At 36.4% G+C, this 21,177-nt stretch overlaps 1 long non-coding RNA gene and 1 other non-coding gene across 3 annotated transcripts; one reads left to right on the forward strand and one right to left on the reverse strand.

The window, feature by feature from the left end:
* The first annotated feature begins 1,310 nt into the window (after nt 1–1,310).
* Nucleotides 1,311–13,768, forward strand: LOC141425508 (uncharacterized). Of its 2 annotated transcripts, none has more exons than XR_012450511.1 (3): nt 1,311–1,363; nt 11,426–11,610; nt 12,668–13,768. It is a non-coding gene; the product is annotated as an uncharacterized lncRNA (long non-coding RNA). The 2 variants fall into 2 exon arrangements; XR_012450512.1 differs by lacking the exons at nt 1,311–1,363; nt 11,426–11,610 and adding exons at nt 11,703–11,760; nt 12,109–12,188.
* Nucleotides 10,001–10,107, reverse strand: LOC141426021 (U6 spliceosomal RNA). Its single transcript, XR_012451135.1, has one exon. It is a non-coding gene; the product is annotated as a U6 spliceosomal RNA (small nuclear RNA).
* Nucleotides 13,769–21,177: the final 7,409 nt, after the last annotated feature.

Here is a 21,177-nt window from a genome sequence, read left to right on the forward strand (position 1 = left end):
TTCGTATGCATGTATGTATATCCAACTTATGCTATAATACCTAACAATAATGTTTTATTGATTTATTTCCAAATTTTTTTTTTTTTGAGGCAGGATCTCACTATGTAGTCCAGGTTGGGGTTGAACTCACTATGTAGCAGGCTGGTCTGGAACTCTTGCTTCAGCCTTTCAAATGCTAGGATTACAGGAATGCTGGGATTACAGAAGTAGACCACACCACAGGGTCTCAAAACCTCATTGTTTATCTGTTCCTTTTCATCATTCATAAATTGGAAACTGCTTAGGTATATAGTACAAACTTTTTGTTACAATATCACACAGATACAACACCATCTAGAGTAAGAAGAGCATTCATTCAGGTATTAACATTCTTTTGGTAGAGACTCTTTTTTTCTTTTTTTCTGTGCTGGGGCTCAAATCCAAGGCCTTGTACTTTCTAGGTAAGTGCCCTGCCACTGAGCTGCATCCCCAGCCCTGGAGAGATTTCTTGCTAGAAGAAATAATTAAATGTATTGATTAAGCCATTATTAGATGTCTATCCTTGTATTTGTTGCTGAGAGCACCATTTAAGAAAGTCTGTAGATAAAGCACCTGATTTACATGGCTTTAGTTATATGTTTTTCCAGATTTTCAAATATCAGATTATTTAAATCTTACATAAATTTTTCCGGAACAGAAAAATTGTATATATTCTCCAGTTCTTTTCTTGAATCGGTAACCTTGATAACCAATACCAACAGAGAGGGAAAGAAAATAAAAGGCCAATTTCATTCATTATCATAGACTCAAGGGTGGACAGTTAGCTGAGTTGGTTAGTGTGGTTCTAATATATACACAAAAATTCTAAATAAATTGTTAATAAACCGGATATAGCAGTGTATTGAACAGGTAATATGCATGATCTAGTTGAAATTACTCCAGAAATCCAAGGGTAGTTTAACATTAAAAATCAAAACAGAAAAACTATCAATGTAAGTGTCCTATTAGGAGATTCGGAAAAGCCATCATCATCTCAATAGATGTAGAAAAAGCATTTGTATTTAGGACTTATTCAAGATAAAAGCTCTTAGGAAAATAAAAAGAAAACTTTCCTAACATGTTAAAGGGAATCTACAAAAAAACTAAATTAAACATTTTTACCAGCATTAAAATGGTAGAAAATACTCTCTAACACTAAGAACAAGATATCTGCTATTACCACCCCCCCCCCTTTTTTTTTTTTGGTAGAACAGGGGTTTGAACTCAGGGCTTTGTGCTTCTGTAACCACTGCTGTTTGGCAATTTATAGGAAGTTCTACATAAGCCAAGAAGTAAAAAAAAAGAAATAAGATATAAGAACTGAAGAAGGAATAAACATCGACAGGTAATATGTTGTCTTCTTTTTAATCTCCAAAGTATATAACCGCAAAGTATTAGAAATAATAATTGAGTTTACTAAGGTGGCTAGGTACAAGATCAATATATAAGATCAAATACATTTCTCTACTTCAGCCACAAATGGTAAAAAGAATTAATTTTAAATGTTATTTACAATAACATTAAAAATAAAGTATGTAGTAATAAACCTAACAAAATATGTATATTTATAAGGAAAGTTTTAAGTGTTAATGAAAACTGTTGAAGAAGATCTAAATTAATGGAGAAATATACTATGGTATATGGCAGGAGGGCTCAATGTAAAAAAATGATTTTCCCTAATTGATCTATAATCTCCATACAATCCAATAAAAATCCCAACTGTATTTTTTGAGGAACTTGACAAGTTGATTCTAAGAGTCATAGTAATTATTATGCAATATGGTATTAGCATTCAGACAGGTAAAACAATGAAACAGAATGTAGGGCCTAGAAACAGATCCACACATACCAGAATTAATTTGATATATGATTAAAGATAACATTTCAAGCCAGAGGTGATAGAACATGCTTTTAATATCAGCCCTCAGGAGGCTGAAGTGGGAGGATCATGAGTTTGAGGCCAGCCTGGTCTACATGGCAAGTTCCAACACAGCCTGAGAGGCCAAATAATGAAACTGTCTCAAATAAATAAAAATCATAAAAAAAAGATACATTTTAGACCACTGGCTGATGAGTTTTTCAATAGGTGATGAGTGTTGGAAAAATTGGTTGTTCATAAGGAAATGTAGGAAATACCATTCCTATCTCACATCTAGACCTAGTAAATTCCTAATATAAGCAGCACCACAAAGCAGTGTATAGAATTTGGAACTGAGTTCACTGTGACAGCACTAGTGCTTTCCACATTATTGAATATGGCCTTTTTTTCAATTTATTTCATTTTATTTTTTTATTGTTGCATTGGGGGTACATTGTGACATTTACAGAAGTTCTTATATCATAGTTGAATTCACCCCCTCCATCATTCTCCTTGCCCCCATTTCTAGAATAGTTTCAATAGGCCTCATTTTTCCATCTTCATACATGAGTACATAATATTTCCATTATATCCACCTTCCTATACCCTTTCCTTATATATTCCCCTCTCCCACTGGTACCAACCCCCAGATAAGAACTGTTTTTCCTTCTTGTCCTATTTTTGAAAAGAGATTTTTATTTGTTTAAGATAGCTATACAGGGATTTTCATTGTGACATTTCCATGTATATATGTATTATAGCATGTGTGTGTGTGTGTGTGTGTGTGTGTGTGTGTGTTTTAAGCAGTATTGGTGTTTGAATTCTGGGACTTATGCTTGCTAGGCAGGTACTCTACTACTTGAAGCATGCCTCTAGCCCACATTGTTGTGTATGTACTCAAATATTATTGAGATTAATTCAAATTTCTAATGTAATTTCCTCATTCATTTTCTTTCTTCCCTAATTGTCCATACTATGGCTTTGAGGCATATAATTTTTTTTGGCAGTATTGGGATTTGAACTCAGTGCCTCCTGCTTGCTAGGCAGGTGCTCTACCACATGAGCTACTCCATCAGTCCTTTTTTTTGTTTTGGGTATTTTCAAAATAGGGACTTGAGAACTATTTGCTTGGGCTGGCCTTAAACCTAGATCCTGCTGATCTCTACCTCCTGAATAGCTAGGATTATAAGCATGAGCCACCAGCACTTGGCTTGAAGCATATAAATTTTGATTATTAGAAAGCATTATTTCTAGAAATAATATTATTTCATGACAGCGGAATCTGCTAGTACAGAGGCCAGTTAGTGCATATTTTAAACTGTACACCACATAAAGTCTCTGCACTTCCCTCCTCTTTACCTCCTTTCTCTTCCTTTTTAATCTTTTCTTCTCTCTCTTCTCAACCTCACAGTTCTTTATTTGTTTGTTTTTGGTACTGGGGATCAAACTTAGGGTCTTGAAGGCCAGCACTCTACCACTTGAGCCATACTCCCAGCCATTTTGCATTTAGTTTGTTTTTCACTGGCCTCCAACTTTGAACCTCCTGGCTCTGCCTTCTGAGTAGCTAACATTACAGGCATATACCACCATGCCCAATTCCTTTAAAAACATAAAAACTGTCAGATTCTGGTGGCTCATGTCTATAATCCTAGCTACTTGGGAGGCTAAGTTCAGGAGGATCGCAGTTTGAGGCCAGCCAGAGCAAATAGTTTCAGAGATTCCATCTCCAAAATAACCAGAGAAAAATGAGCTGCAGGTATAGCTCAAGTGGTAGAATGCCTGCTTTGCAAGTGTAAAGCCCTCAATTCAAACCCCAGTCTCACCAAAAACAAATAAGCAACAACAACAATAACAAAAAAGAACCCAAAAAACTATTTTAGCTTATGGGCTATACAAAATAGCTCATGGGCCAAATTTGGCTCACAGGCCATAAATTGCCAACCTGTGCACTAGAACATGTAATCTGAGTTCTGTAGATTTTGTTAAAATGAGCTCAGCCAATATTAAATCATTAACTGTTTAGAGTAACCTGTTAGTGAATATTATAGTTGCCACTTATGAATCAGCAAAAAAGAGGTTAGATGACCTAAGACTATACTCTGTGTGATGAAATCTTTACTGTCAATTTGTCTAGATTGAGAGATATCTGGAAGATTTAGGTAGGAAAACCTGCCCTGAATGTGGGCAGCACCATCCTATGGGCTGGGGCCTAGATGGAATAAAAGGAGAAAATGAAAGGGCCTGGGAGCACAGGCATTCTCTCTCTGGTTCCCAGCTGCCATGATGAGAGACACCAAGCAACATCATGCCCTTCCTGCTTTGATGGACTTTGAAAACCATGAGCAAAAATAAATCCTTACACCCCTTATCCTGTTTTCTCAGGAATTTTGTCATAGCAAAGAGCAACTGACTAGCACATGCTGTGTAGTATACTTCAGACTTACTTTCATATGTTATGTAAATTGACCCTAAAGGAGTCTTTGTAAATAAGCTGGGAAAAGCAAAATAAAGTTTTTAATTATTGAATCATCAGAAACATTATTAACATATTCTAGATCCTAATATTAAAAGAACACCTCAGAGCTAGATACACTGGATAAGAGGATTGTGTGGAACACTGAATCATGTCAAAACATGTTGGAGTAAATATGTATAATGCCTTCCCAAGGAGTTAGAAAAGGTCAGCAATCTCATCCAGGCCATATCCTTGTGGGAACTGACCTCATCTCGAAGCAGACTGTTTATTCCAATCAATTAAATGGGATGGAAGTTCATGATAATTGAGCTCGGGAAGTTGGTTCTAGAACAGTCAGTCATCCCGATTCTTTACCCGAAAAGGAGCCTCAGATGTGCTCATTTATCTCCTGTCATTGGAAGATTTTTTTTCATTTTATTTTTGGAAGATTTTTTTCATTATTTTTACTAGAGGGAAGTATAGTATTGTACTTTAGGGTTGCCTGATTCGTTTTGAGTTTTAAACTATTAGCTAATACCAGGATCTGCCAAACCTGGACTATTGTATAGCAGGTGAATAGAATTAGAACTATGAACTTCACTTAGCTCATTTACATAGCAGAATTAAAAGCCAGGGCTTTAGTTTCAGCACTGGTTGTAATTATAAATTAGCACTTAAAATAAAGGCTAACCATACTTTAAAATCTTGATTTCTGTTCATCCACTGAGCAGCTAGATAGAAAAGAAAGGAGGAAAAGATATAATCTTCTATATGAGATTATCCCAGTTTGAGATAATCACCACATACACAAGAAAGACTATCCTCTTATTCTGTCCTCAGCTTGAGGCTTTGGATCAAGACAAAGATCCTATAAACTCAAGAAGGACCAGGTCCAAATCTCTAAATTGTACTATCCTCTGAAGGTCTTAGCCTTCCAAACAAGTCAGATAATTTTAAAGCTTTCTCATTAGTGAGTCATGGTGACCAAATGTGGTTCTTGTGTATTTCTTGCTACAACTTTTTAATCTTCCCTTTCATTCTTTCCTATATCTCTTGAAGGAAAGATTCAAAAGAGGTAACAGGCTCCTGAATAAAAGTATTTTTGTAGTTTATGAAATCTGGTTTCTGGACATTGACAGCATATTATATACTCAAATTATTTATAGTATAGTATAGTATTGTGGTTTAGGGTTGCTTGATTAGTTTTATTTTTAAACTGTTAGACAATGACAGGGATTTTTCTCTTTTTAAAACTAGCATGTATTAACTGTATAAAAGGATTTCATTGTGATATTTCTGCACATACATATAATGTGTTTTGGTCAAATGTATCCCCTCTGTTAGTTTTTCTTATCCCTGTCTCCCCATCTCCTTTTTTTTTGGCAATGCTGGGGTTTGAACTCAGAATTAGGCAGGCACTACCATTTGAGTGATGCCCTCCAACTGTCCTATCCCCCCCTCATTTTAAACAATTTTACACAGGTTTCATTATTCTATTTTCATCCATGTGTATGAAGCACTTTGATCATATTCACCTACCTTTTACCCTCTTCTTTCACCTTCCCCCACCCTTACTTCCCCATCCCCAATCAGTTCCCCTGTTTAACACTTGTGTTATTCATTTTGTCTTTTAGCTCTAGATTCCACATGTGAGAGAAATATATAGCATTTGTCTTTCTCAGTCTGGTTTATTTCACTTAACATTTTAATTCCCTCCATTTTCCTGAAAATGACATAAATTTATTCTTCTTTAAGGCTGAATAATAAAAACTCCTTTTTATTTGTTTATCCATTCATCAGTTGATAAGCTGATTCCATAGCTTGGCTATTGTGAATAGTGCTGCTAATAAACATGGGTGTGCAGGTATCTCAATTGCATGCTGAATTACATTCCTTCTGATATATGACCAGAAGTGGTATAGCAAGATCACATACATGGTAGTTCTATTTTTAAGGGTTTTTTTGTTTGTTTGTTTTTGTTTTTTGGTTCTGGGGTTTGAACTCAGGGCTTTGAACTTGCTAGGCAGATGCCTCTACCACTTAAGCCACAACTCCAACCTTTTTTAGTTTTTTTGAGGAATCTCCACAAAGATTTCCATAGTGGTTGTACTAATTTACATTCCCACCAACAGTGTACAAGGATTTCTTTCCCTTCCTCTTGCATCCTTGCCAACATTTTTTGTTATTGTTGTTTTGATTTTTGACAGTATTTGGCAGCATTGAGTTTTGAACGTAAGGCCTTGCACTTGAGTCATGCCTCCATCACTTTTTGCTTTAGGTATTTCTCAAGTAGGATCTTGCTTTTATGCACGGGCTGGCCTGGACCACAATCTGCCTATTTACACTTCCCACACTCCACTATGCCACTTCTTATTGAGATGGCATCTCTCGAACTTTTTGTGACTGGGTTGGCCTAGAACTGTGATCTTCCACATAGTTAGGATTTAGGATTACTGGCTCAAGGCATGACACCGGGCTAGCTAGTAATTTTTTTTTGGCAGTACTGGGGTTTGAACTCAGGGCCTCAGGCTTGCTAGGCAGGCACTCTACCACCTGAACCAGGTCTCTAGCCCTTCTTTGTTTTCTTGATGATTGCCATTCAGTGTAGTTTTGATTAGCAATTCCTTTATGTCTAAGGATATTGGACATTTCTTCATGCATTTATTGACCATTTGTGTTTCTTCTTTTCAAAATTCTCTATTCATTTGCCCATTTTTTAACTGGATTATTTATTCTTTGGTTTTTAATTTTTTGTTTTGTTTTGTTGCGGTACTGGTACTTGAACTCAGGGCCTTCACCTTGAGCCATTCTACCAGCCCTATTTTTGTGAAGGGTTTTTCAAGATAGGGTCTCATTGACTATTTGCCTGGGCTGGCTTTGAACATCGATCCTCCTAATCTGTGCCTCCTGGGTAGCAAGGATTATAGGCACGAGCCACTGGTGCTGGCTTGGTTTTTAATATTTGAGCTCTTTTTATATATTTTGGTTATTAATCCTTTATCCTATGCATAGCTGGCAAAGATTTTCTCCCATCCTGTAGGTTATCTCTTAATTCTGGTACTTATTTCCTTTGCTGTACAGAAGCTTTTAAATTTGATACAATCTCATTTGTTGATTCTTACTTTTATTTCCTGAGGTATTGGTATCCTAACCAGAAAGGCATCTCCTATGCCTATATCTTAAAAAGTCTTCCCTTTGTTTTCTTGTAGTAGGTTCAAAGTTTAAGGCCTTACATTTAGATATTTGATCCATTTTGAATTAATTTTTGCACAGGGTACAAAAATTAGACAGGAGTCTTGCTTCAGTCTTCTACATATGAACATCCAGTTTTCCCAACACCATTTGCTGAAGAGGCTGTCTTTTCTCCCAACTTATGTTTTCAGTGATTTTTTTAAGAATCAGATAGCAGTACCTGCTTAGGCTTATTTCTGGATCTTCTATTCCATTGGTCTATGTGTCTATTCCCAGTACCATGCTGTTTTTGTTGATATGACTCTGTTGTATAATTTGAAGTCAGTGTTGTGGTACCTCCAGCATTGTGTTTTCTGCTCAGGATTGCTTTGTTGATTAGGGGTCTTTTGTGCTTCCATGTGAATTTTAGGATTGATCTCTCTGTTTCTGTGAAGAATGGAATTGGAATTTTTATGGGGATTGCATTGAATCTGTAGACTGCTTTCAATAGTATAGCCATTTTCACAATACTAATTCTGCTGATCCATGAATATGGGAGGTCTTTCCATCTTCTCATGTATTCTTCAATTTCTTTTTTAAAGCTTTTATAGTTTTCATTGTAGAGGTCTTTTACCTCCTTTGTTAGGTTTATTCCTAGGTACTTTTTTTTTTTTTTGAGGCTATTGTGTATGGGATTGTTTTCCTGATTTCTTTCTCAGCCTGCTCATTTTAGGTATATAGAAAAGCTACTGATTTTTGTATGTTGATTTTATATACTGTTACTTTGCCAAAAGTGTTTATCAGACTTAAGAGGTTTTTTTTGGGAGGGGAGTCTAGGATTTTTATTTTAATAGAAAATTCAGTTTTTTACTTTTAGTATGCCTTCTGTGGTAGTTTTAAAACATAATTTGCAAGTTGTACATGGTAGCATATTCCTATAATCCTACCACTTGGAAAGCAGAGGCAGGAGACGCTATCTCAAAAACATGAAGAAAAACAAGTAAACAAATGAAAACTCCCATAATTCTCAAATTCTTTAAAAAATTTTTATTAGCATAAATTGTGCAAAGGGATTTCATTGTGATATTTGCATACATATAACGTACTTTGATCAAATTCATCCCATCTATATTACTCTTTCTTAGCTCCTCTCTCACTTTAAGTTTTTAGTGGGTTTCATTATACTATTTTCATATATACATATATTTGATGAATTTACAATCATATTTACATTCCATCACCCTCTCCTTTCTCCCTCCTTCTTCCATTGTTCCCCACCAGACAGTCCCCAAATTCTTCTTCCCTTCAAAAGGTGGAACCCTTCCCCTTGACCATGGGTGGAACTTATAGACTTGCTTCTAATGAATAGAATGTGTCAGAAATGACACTGGGTCAACTCTGAGGTTAGGTCATACACAGGCATTGTGGCTTCATCCTTCCTCTTTCTTGTATCATTTATTTTGAGAGAAAGCCAGCTACTATGTCATAAGGATATTCAGAAAGCGCTAAAGGAGAAGTCCATGTGTTCTCTATTCAACTATGTGAGTAAGCCAATTTGAGAATAGATTCTTCAGTTTCCCTACCACCCCAATCAAGCCTTCAGATAACAGCAGCCCCAGATAACATCTTTTTTTGGTTTGTATTTGTTGTTCTTATGAGACAGGGTCTCACTATTTTAGCCTGGACTGGCCTTGAACTTGCTATATAGCATAGATGATCCTTGAACTCATGATCCTCCTGCCTCAGCCTCCCAAGTGCTGGGATTACAGGTGTGTACCACCACGCCTAGTTCCAGCCAACATCTTGACTGCAACCTCATGAGAGATTCTGAGTTATAATCAGCCAGCTAAGCTGCTACTGAACTCCTGACCCACAGAAATTAGGAGATAAAATTTGTGGGGTGTATTAAACCACTCAATTTGGGAAGCCATTCGTTATGTGCAGTAGGTAACTAATACATCTTTTCTGTAACATTTTGTAGTAAAAAATGCACAAATCTTTTATCCATCTTACAAATAAGCCAGCTAGCATTGTTTAGCTTGCTTAAATAAATTCCTTCTTTTCTTTTTCTTTCATTTTTATTTCAGTCTTCTCCTCTTCCTCTTCCACTTCCCCTTCCTCTACCTCCTCCTTCTTTCAAGAGAAAAAGACCCTATACATCATAGGGTCATGCTATGTAGCTCATACTTGCCTCAAACTTATAATCCTTTTGCTTCAGTCTTCTGAATGCTGACATTACAGACATGTTCTACTATGTCCAGCTTACTGTTTTTGTTGTTAACTATTTCCTTGGACTTAGAGAACTTACATCGAGAGACAGGTATTAAAGAGAATGTGTCTACTTTCACATTCTTCTATAGTTTCTGTCTTATGAAAGTTGATGTTATATAATTTATTCATTGCTTAGATAGTTGTGACTATTATATCTTCATGCAACCTTTAACACTACCTGTAAAGTATTCTAGTATCCTTTGTCTCTCTCTCTCTCTTTTTTTTTTTTTAATATGGAGCGCTTCACAAATTTGCATGTCATGCTTGCTCAGGGGCCATGCTAATCTTCTCTGTATCATTCCAATTTTAGTATATGTGCTGCTGAAGCAAGCACTCCTTTGTTTCTTAATGCTTTTTTGTGCTACTTCATCAGTCCTTTTTTTTGTTGGCTATTTTTGAGACAGGTTCTTGGTTTAGACTGTGATTCTCCTGTTTGTGCTTCCCCACATTTGAATGATGCATACCACCAGGCCCAGCCATTGGTTGAGATGGGAGTATCCTAAATGTTTTGCCCAGGCTGGCCTCAAACTGCTTGAGCCACTGCACCTGGCCTCCTAAAATGCTTTTTTGCTTGAATGCTACTTTGTCTGATGGTAAGATTATAACCCGTTTTTCTCAATTTGCATTTGCCATTTCCTTCCTTCCTTCCTTTCTCTTTCCCTCCTTCCTTCTTTTCTTCCCTTGCTTTTCTTGCTATGTAGCCCAGGCTAACCTCAAATTCATGATCATTCTGTAATCTTGAGTGTATAGCAAGGAGTTGAATATTACTATGTGAACCAATTTGAAAACATTTTTCTTTTAATAGGTGATTTAAGCCACTTTTATGTTTAATCTCAATTATGTTATATACATACAAAACAGAAAATTGGTCTTTCAGAAAACTGTGTGTTCAGGTTTTTTTTTTCTCTTTGTGTGTGTGTGTGTGTGTGTGTGTGTGTGTGTGTACAGAAGGAAGTTCATATTTTTGTTGTAATATATACTTTTTTTTGTGGTACTAGGGTTTGAACTCTGGGCCTCATACTTTTTTAGGCAGGTACTCTATTACTTGAGCCACTCCACAATGTTTACTTTCTACCAGTATTCATATATTGCTGCAGTCCTCTTTTTCTTACATTGACTAATAAGTTTCCTACTTGGAATGAGAATAAAAAATCTTGGAGTCTCTTCCTTCTATCTCTGTGCCCTCCACCACCCAATTTTTGTTAACAATGCTGTCTTAATATTTATTCTTTTCCTCTTAAATGTATTTTGGTTTATAATATTCAATTTGTTGGCTTTATTTATTTGTTTGTTTTTGTGGTACTGGGGTTTAAACTCAGAGCCTACACCTTGAGCCACTCCACCAGCTCTTTTTTTTTTTTGTGAGGGTGTTTTTTTGAGATAGGGTCTTGTGAACTATATTCCTGGGCTGGCTTCAAACCTTGATCCTCCTGATCTCTGCCTCCTGAGTATATAGGATTACAGGCACGAGCTGCCAGCCTGTCTTGTTGGCTTTAATACCATCCTTTATCCCCACTTTTTACCTCTGAGAAAATCAGTAAGCTAATTCTACTTTTTCTTCTTTCATTTTTGTTTATTTACAAATTGTCAGAGCATATAAAATTTATGTATTATTGTAGGGGAGGAAAATTTTATTTTCTCATTCATTGTAGGTTCATGGCTGAGGATCCTGAAATAAAAAGCAATTAACAAGACAGAAGTATACAAATTTGTTTCATGTAAGTTTTACATGATAACACCCTTCAAAAATGAAGACCCAAGGAAAACCTGTGCATTTTTATGCTTAGTTTGATGAAATGTGGACAGCCATGGGGAAATATAGTTGGAGGACAAAGAGGTATGATCTATTGGGATTAAACTGGGGGAATTTAGTAAAACTGTTTATTTATATTCTTCTTTATGTCCCTACCTTTTTTCTGGGCATAGGGAGGCTACTCCTCAAATGATGGTTATATGACCTATTTCAGGGATAAAGGATGAAGGGAAGGTAAGAGTGACCTTGATGTTTTGCTGCATTCTCAAATGCTAAGGTGCCATATTGGGATTGGGGGTAGCATGTCCTTAACCCCATGACTACTCTTGCCTCTGCCTTTATTTTAGTCTTAAATATACAGCTAAATATATTCAGTGCTCACCACCACTTTCTGCCCAAGTTTCTCAGTTCTTTCATTTGGATACAGTTTGTCCTCATGAAGGGCTCATGAATATAATAGTCCCTGATGTTTAGCACACTGAAACATTTTTCTGCTGTCTTATTACTTATAGGATAGTTTGTTGGCATTTAAAATCTTTGGTGCTCATATGTTATACAGATGTTGCTCTTGTTATTTTGTAGCTTTGAATAACTGTTAACTCTGATGCCAAACTGATTTGCTATCCTAAGAAAGTGATTGGTCTTTCTGCCAGGAAACATAGGTAATATTTTCCTTTGTATTGAAATATAATAATTTTCTAGACTATATCTAAGAGTTGACCAATTCAGATTTATTTAGGTTGGTACATGGTGTACCTTTTTTTTTCTTTCTTTCTTTTTTTATTTCATCATGGTGTTGGGAATTAAACCCAGGGCTTTATGCATTCTAGGCAAGCACTCTACCACTGAGTTACATCCCCAGCCTGGTATGTCCTTTCAATATGTAGATTTAGCTCTTATTTTCTTCTCCCCACAAAAGTGTGTTTGAATTTGCATTATAGTTGTAAATATTAATTCTATTCCATTATTTTGGTTTTCTTCTTCAAGGCATCCAGAACTATGTATGTTCGATCTTGTTAGTCTGGTTTCTATATCACTTTTTAAAAAAACTTTTAAATCTGCTTAACTTGCTTGGCGTTTCTTATTTCCATCTACTATACATTTGGTCCTAGCTATTTTGTTTGTTTGTTTGTTGATATAGGTCACATTCCCTAGGACACAGACTCTGAGACACAAATGTGTATGCACAAAGGTTTTTGGAGAGTACCGTTAGGATCAACACTTGTGATGACAAAGTAAAAGAAGGAGATTGGACAGAAGAACTGCTGAGCTGCAATTATGATGTGCTGGTAAATGTTTAACAACTGGTGAAAACATTGATCTATGATATTTGATAATTTCCAGTGTGTAAATACTTCTATCATGACTGATTTAAGTTAGTAATATGATGTTACTGAACATATAACTAGGAAGAAATACATAGTAGTGCACAATCAGATAAAATAGATGTAGTCTCTAAAGCATAGATAATGGCAAATGTAGTAAAATAATGAAGAAGTGTGAATATCAAGTGTTTATTACCTGAGTTTTGAATATATTTAAGTTCATGTAATTTAAGGAATTTTTCATTTGTTCGTTTATTTTTGTGGGACTGGGGTTTGAGCCCAGGGCTTTGCACATGCAAAGCAGGCACTCTACCCATGTGAGCCACACCTCCAGTACATTTTGCTCTGGTTATTTTGGAGGTGGGGGGGTCTCACAAATTATTGTCTGAGTTGGTCCGGAACCATGATCCTCCTGATCTCAGCCTCCCAAGAAGCTAGATTTATAGGTGTGAGCTACTGGGCACCCAGTTGTAATTTCAGTTTTAATAATGGTTGTGTTTAACAACCTGTTTGTAAAATTCTCAAAAATGTGACATTTGGCTCTCACAGGCTAGTAGGAAGCTGTACTAGCACACCACTGGCCATGATGTAATTACAAGAAAGGTTTCAGCAGATCCCATGAAGAGCTTTGAAGTGATATGGTCATTCCAGATGTCTACCTGTAGCCAACTTTCTGTATCTTGAAATAGACTAATTTTTGTAGGTAGACCTTGGAGAAAGGGTGTGACTTTGGGTGAGGGGGTTCTTTGGCTAAAGGAAATTGCCAGAGATGGATTCAGTCACCAACATTACCAGCAACTAGGAGTGTGAGTGCTTCAGTTCCAAAGTACATATTTTGAGACACACCAGAACCTCCTCTACATTTGTGTGCCTTATGGATCTTACGTGTCTTTGGATCATTTTCTCATGTTTTCATCAAGAACTCATGATTCTTATTCTTATTTCTGTGGGAGTTTTTTTTTTTTTTCCTTATAGAAATTTTGTATGGATACTGAATTCTTGTTATGTTTGAATGTTGGATTTTTCAGCACCAGCTTTTTTTTTTTTTCATTTTTCTTTTATTATTCATATGTGCATACAAGGCTTGGTTCATTTCTCCCCCCTGCCCCCACCCCCTCCCTTACCACCCACTCCGCCCCCTCCCTCTCCCCCCTCCTCAATACCCAGCAGAAACTATTTTGCCCTTATTTCTAATTTTGTTGTAGAGAGAGTATAAGCAATAATAGGAAGGAACAAGGGTTTTTGCTGGTTGAGATAAGGATAGCTATACAGGGCATTGACTCACATTGATTTCCTGTGTGTGGGTGTTACCTTCTAGGTTAATTCTTTTTGATCTAACCTTTTCTCTAGTACCTGTTCCCCTTTTCCTATTGGCCTCAGTTGTCTGCTTTAGTTTCTCTGCATTAAGGGCAACAAATGCTAGCTAGTTTTTTAGGTGTCTTACCTATCCTCACCCCTCCCTTGTGTGCTCTCGCTTTTATCATGTCAGCACCAGCTTTTAACAGATGGATCTTCTGGAGAGAATGAGGAACATTTTGGGGGGGTGGGAGGAAGGAGGTCTTTCTTGTTTTTTCCAGCCCAATGGCACCCTCTTCTGTTGTTTTGGTGAGGAACTGATTTCTGTAGTCAAACTTCCTCCAACTCTGCTGTTCTTTTTTAAGTAGGGTATTTATTATGAGGATCTATTGTTTTTCATTCCAAAGTGCCTCTATTCTTTCATAAGACTACTAGTGTTGTCCCTGTAAATTTCTCAAGTCCTTGTGACTTCTGTTGTCTATGCTAATATGTCAGGCTTCAGACCAGTTCTCAACTGTTCACACTATGGGTTGGATACTTTCTTCCCAGGAACGAACTCTTTTTGATGTTATCTTGTTCTACCAATGCTAAGACCCTCCATTTTTCCTTTTTTCCATTCTTCAAGCAGTTCCAGTGACTTCCACAGAGTTCTGAGGATTCTGGCTTGTCTCTAGTGTAGTTTTCCTAACTTGCATGTAAATTAGAGCCTGTAGGATATTTTTCTGTATTTAACATCAGTTGTAGGAATCTATATTTGCTTTTCTTTTTACTCTGTACAGTGTTAGGAGGTGTGGAGCTACAGGAACAGGAACCCAGAACTTTGTGTGTGTGTGTGTGTGTGTGTGTGTGTGTGCATGTGTGGTTTTTTTGAGACAATCTTGCTATGTAGCCCGGGCTGGCCTTGAACTCCCAATATTGTCTCAGCCTCCTGAGTGCTGGGATTATAGGCATGCCCCAGCATGTCTGACTCATTTATTTTAATATGCATGGACAATGTTGTTAAGTATTCTTTTTTTCATTTTACATGTTTTTATATGAAACATGTTATATGCATTATAAGTACACCTACTTTGTTGCCTTTAATTGCTACATTTCTTCCACAATTTGCATTCCCCTTATTTTATGGACGATATCTCCTCCTTGGTTAAAATAGCTGAGATGGTCTAGGAGTGTGGCTTAAGTGATGGAGTGCTTCCCTAGTACGTGTGAGGCCCTGGGCTCAATTCCCAGTACTAAAACCTGCACACACACCACTTGGAATAAAAACAAAGGTAGTTGTTGTGGTACAGGTCTGTACTCCCAGCACTGGGGAGGCAGAGGCAGGAGGATCTCCAGATCCAGGCCAATGTGGCTGTATGGTGAGACCCTGTCTCAAATAACAACAGCGACAACAACAACAACAAAATCACCTGGGTTGTTTCTACCTCATTCTTATATAAGAGCTAGAAGAATCAGTTTTATATTCTTTTAGGACATATCCAGGAGATGGGATCTTGGGGTTACAGGAAACAAGCACTTAACTTCATCAAGAATGTTCCCATGGCAATAGGTCATTGTTGAAATAAAAGAGGAAATTAAAAAGTTCCTGGAAGTCAATGAAAATGAAAACACAACCTACCGGAACCTATGGACACAGCAAAAGCAGTCCTGAGAGGAAAGTTTATAGCTATGAGTGCATATATTAAAAAGACTGAAAGTTCCCAAGTCAATGACCTAATGATACATCTCAAATGACTAGAAAAACAAGAACATGCAAATCCCAAAACAAATAGGAGAGAAATAATAAAAATAAGAGCTGAAATCATGAAATAGAAACCATAAAAACCATACTAAGAATCAATGAAACAAAAAGTTGGTTCTTTGAAAAAATAAACAAGATCGACAGACCCCTGGCAAACCTGACTAAAATGAGGAGAGAAAAAATCCAAATTAATAGAATCAGGAATGCAAAAGGGGAGATAACAACAAATACCATGGAAACCCAGGAAATCATCAGAGACTACTTTGAGAAACTATATTCAAATAAATTCAAAAATCTTAAAGAAATGGACAGATTTCTAGATACATATGATCATCCAAAACTGAACCAAGAGGATAATAATCACCTGAATAGATTATAACACAAAATGAAATTGAAGCAGCAATCAAGAATCTCCCCAAAAAGAAAAGTCCAGAAACTGATGGATTCTCTGCTGAATTCTATCAGACCTTTAAAGAACTGATACCAACCCTCCTTAAACTGTTCCATGAAATAGAAAGGGAAGGAAAACTGCCTAACACATTTTATGAAGCCAGTATTACACTTATCCCAAAACCAGGCAAAGACACCTCCAAAAAGGAGAACTATAGGCCTATCTCCTTAATGAACATTGATGCAAAAATCCTCAATAAAATAATGGCAAACCAAATTCAACAACATATCAAAGAGATCATTCACCACAACCAAATAGGCTTCATCTCAGGAATGCAGGGATGGTTCAACATATGAAAATCAATAAATGTAATAAACCACATTAACAGAAGCAAAGACAAAAACCACATGATCATCTCAATAGATGCAGAAAAAGCCTTTGATAAGATCCAACACCATTTCATTATAAAAGCTCTAAGAAAACTAGGAATAGAAGGAAAGTACCTCAACATTATAAAAGCTATATGACAAACCTACAGCCAGCATTATACTTAATGGAGAAAAACTGAAATCATTCCCTCTAAAATCAGGAACTAGACAAGGATGCCCACTATCTCCACTCCTATTCAACATAGTACTGGAATTCCTAGCCAGAGCAATTAGGCAAGAAGAAGGAATAAAAGGAATACAAATAGGTAAAGAAACTGTCAAAATATCCCTATTTGCAGATGACATGATTCTATACCTTAAAGACCCAAAAAACTCTACTCAAAAGCTCCTAGACACCATCAATAGCTATAGCAAGGTAGCAGGATATAAAATCAACATAGAAAAATCATTACCATTTCTATACATTAATAATGAACAAACTAAGAATATATGAAAACAATTCCATTTACAATAGCCTCAAAAAAAATCAAATACCTAGGTGTAAACCTAACAAAGGATGTAAAGACCTCTACAAGGAAAACTATACACTTCTGAAGAAAGAGATTGAGAAAGACTATAGAAAGTGGAGAGATCTCCTATACTCATGGATTGGTAGAATCAACATAGTAAAAATGTCTATACTCCCAAAAGTAATCTACATGTTTAATTCAATTCCCATCAAAATTCCAATGACATTCATTAAAGAGATTGAAAAATCTATTGTTAAATTTATATGGAAACATAAGAGGCTACGAATAGCCAAGGCAATACTCAGTCAAAAGAACAATGCTGGAGGTATCACGATACCCAACTTCAAACTATATTACAAAGCAATAACAATAAAAACAGCATGGTACTGGCACAAAAACAGACATGAAGACCAGTGGAACAGAATAGAGGACCCAGATATGAAGCCACACAACTATGAGCAACTTGTCTTTGACAAAGGCTAAAAATATATGATGGAGAAAAGACATCCTCTTCAAAAAACTGGTGGGAAAACTGGTTAGGAGTCTGCAAAAAACTGAAACTAGATCCATGTATATCACCCTATACCAATATTAACTCAAAATGGACCAAAGATCTTAACATCAGACCACAAACTCTAAAGTTGATACAGGAAAGAGTGGGAAATACTCTGGAGTTAGTAGGTATAGGTAAGAACTTTCTCAAAGGAACCCCAGCAGCACAGCAACTAAGAGATAGCATAGATAAATGGGACTTTATAAAACTAAAAAGCTTCTGCTCAACAAAAGAAATGTTCTCTAAACTGAAGAGAACACCCACAGAGTGGGAGAAAATATTTGCCAGCTACACATCAGACAAAGGACTGATAACCAGAATATATAGGGAACATAAAAAACTAAATTTTCCCAAAGTTAATGAACCAATAAAGAAATGGGTAAGTGAACTAAACAGAAATTTCTCAAAAGAAGAAATTCAAATGGCCAAAAAACACATGAAAAAATGCTCACCATCTCTAGCAATAAAGGAAATGCAAATTAAAACCACACTAAGATTCCACCTCACCCCTGTTAGAATAGCCATCATTAGCAACACCACTAACAACAGGTGTTGGTGAGGATGTGGGGGAAAAAGGAACCCTCTTACACTGTTGGTGGGAATGTAAATTAGTACAACCACTCTGGAAAAAATTTGGAGGCTACTTAAAAAGCTGGACATCGATCTACCATTTGATCCAGCAATACCACTCTTGGGGATATACCCAAAAGACTGTGACACAGGTTACTCCAGAGGCACCTGCACACCCATGTTTATTGCAGCACTATTCACAATAGCCAAGTTATGGAAACAGCCAAGATGCCCCACTACTGACGAATGGATCAAGAAAATGTGGTGTCTATACACAATGGAATTTTATGCAGCCATGAAGAAGAACGAAATGTTATCATTCGCTGGTAAATGGATGGAATTGGAGAACATCATTCTGAGTGAGGTTAGCCTGGCTCAAAAGACCAAAAATCGTATGTTCTCCCTCATATGTGGACATTAGATCAAGGGCAAACACAACAAGGGGATTGGACTATGAGCACATGATAAAAGCGAGAGCACACAAGGAAGGGGTGAGGATAGGTAAGACACCTAAAAAACCAGATAGCATTTGTTGCCCTCAACGCAGAGAAACTAAAGCAGATACTTTAAAGCAACTGAGGCCAATAGGAGAAGGGGACCAGGAACTAGAGAAAAGGTTAGATCAAGAAGAATTAACCTAGAAGGTAACACACATGCACAGGAAATCAATGTGAGTCAATTCCCTGTATAGCTATCCTTATCTCAACTAGCAAAAACCCTTGTTCCTTCCTATTATTGCTTATACTCTTTCTTCAACAAAATTAGAGATAAGGGCAAAATAGTTTCTGCCAGGTATTGAGGGGGTGGGGGGGAGAGGGAGGGGTTTGAGTGGGTGGTAAGGGAGAGGGTGGGGGAAGGGGGGAGAAATGACCCATTGTATGCACATATGAATAAAAAAAATAAATAATGTTCCCATGGGACTACCCTGAACTATCAAGGCAGTTTATGGACAGTTTACATACAGTTCCACCTTCTGGGCACAAGATGTCAGTGTGGTCACATTCATGCTAAGATTTGGTATTATTTGCCTCTTAAAATTTGCCATTTCTGGTAAATAACCCATCAAGTTTTGACCTCAGTTTTTTATTTCTTATATAAGAAACTTTTCCCATCCTAGGTTAAAAAAAAATCTTCTATGTGCTTCATAGTTTTATTTTTCCATTTATATATTTAATCCATCTGAAGTTCACTTTGTCAAGTGTAGGATGGATCTAGCTTAATTTTTCTTCATATTATGAATCAGTTTTACCAACATAAGTTCTAAGCAGTCTGACCTTTCCTCATAAAGATGGAGTTATGATTCTAACATTTTCATATGTCAGGTTTTGTGTGTCATGGGTTTATTCCTGAACTTTGTTCTTTTGGTTTGTTTGTCCTAGTGTCTGTCTGGTGTTTTGTTTTCCAGTGCTGGGGTTTGAGTCCAGGGCCTTGTGCATGCTTGGCAAATGTTCTATCACTGAGCTATACTTCCAGCCCTTGTTGTCTTGTTGTTGTTGTTTTGTTTTGTTTTAACTTCTGTAATGTGGTAGGTTTTTGTTGGTTTGTTTTTGTGGTACTGAGGATTGAATTTAGGACCTTGTGCTTGCTAGGCAGGCACTCTATCACTTGAGCACACCCCATCCTTAGTGTGCTAGGTTTAATAGTATTATTATCCCCCTTTAAATTTCTTTTTCAAAGTTGATTCATCTTTCTATGTTTCCATCTTTCATGTTTCCATATGGAACAGTTGATTACTGCTCCATATACATTTAGAATGAGTTTTTCAAGTTTCTAAAAAAGTTACAGCCAATGATATTTTTGTAGTGTTGAGTATTGAACCCTGGACCTCATGTATGCTAAGTGTATGCTCTACCACTGAACTATATTGTCAGGTAACTTTTTTTTGAGACAGAATCTTGCTGGATAGCAAAGTCTGGCCTTAGATTCATGATACTCCTGCCTCCTGCATGCTGGGATTACAGGTGTGCACCATCATGCCCTGCTCAGGTAACATTTTTAAATTTAACATCTTAAAACATTATCAGTTTAACTTACAAGAAGTTATAGACTAATTGGGAAGAATTAACATCACTTGGGGTGATTATATGACTTTTCTCCTTTAATTGATAAATATCATTAATTAAATATAGTTTTCTCATGTTAAACCATCTCATTATTGTATTCCTGGAAGCAAGCCATGATTGCTGAGTTCAGTTAAGTAATATCTATTTGTACCTATTTTTTAAAATCAATTTTCATCGGTAACATGAGTTTCTGACTCTCTTTTCATATACTATCTTTTAAAATATTTTTTCTTCTTTTTTCTGTACTATCTTTACCTGGTCTTGGAGTAAAGAATTTTCCTCTTTTTTGGAACAACTTAATTTGATAAAAGGGGTTATCTGTTTTTTGAAGGCTCAGTAAGTCACTGTAAAACTTACAAGCCTAATGCTTTTTTCATAATGTAAAGCTTTTCATTATCAATTTACTTATAGGCATTTGTTATGTGTATATATAATTTCTTCTGCCAATTTGGCATTTTATAATTTTCTAAAAATCATCCTCTTCATCTAATTTTATTAGAAGTGTCAATCTATAATTGGCTGTGTTATTTTTTTTTTTTTAGCTCTGGAGATTAAAACCAGAGCCTCATGTATGTTAAACAAGTACTGTATTACTGAGCTACAAACCTAGTCCCCATTAAATTGTTTTCTGGTGTGAAGCATGCCTGTAAACCCAGCTACTCAGGAAGCTTGAGGCCTGCCTGGGCTGTATAGTGAGAATCTGTCTCAAAAAAATAAATAAGCAAACAGACAGACAAATATTGTTTTCTATCTTGGCAGCATTTGTAGCTAGTTTTCTTGATTTCACTAGATAATTTGATTGTCTGCATCTTTT

This window comes from Castor canadensis, chromosome 8 (assembly GCF_047511655.1).
Source record: "Castor canadensis chromosome 8, mCasCan1.hap1v2, whole genome shotgun sequence".
Classification (NCBI taxonomy): Eukaryota; Metazoa; Chordata; class Mammalia; order Rodentia; family Castoridae; genus Castor; species Castor canadensis.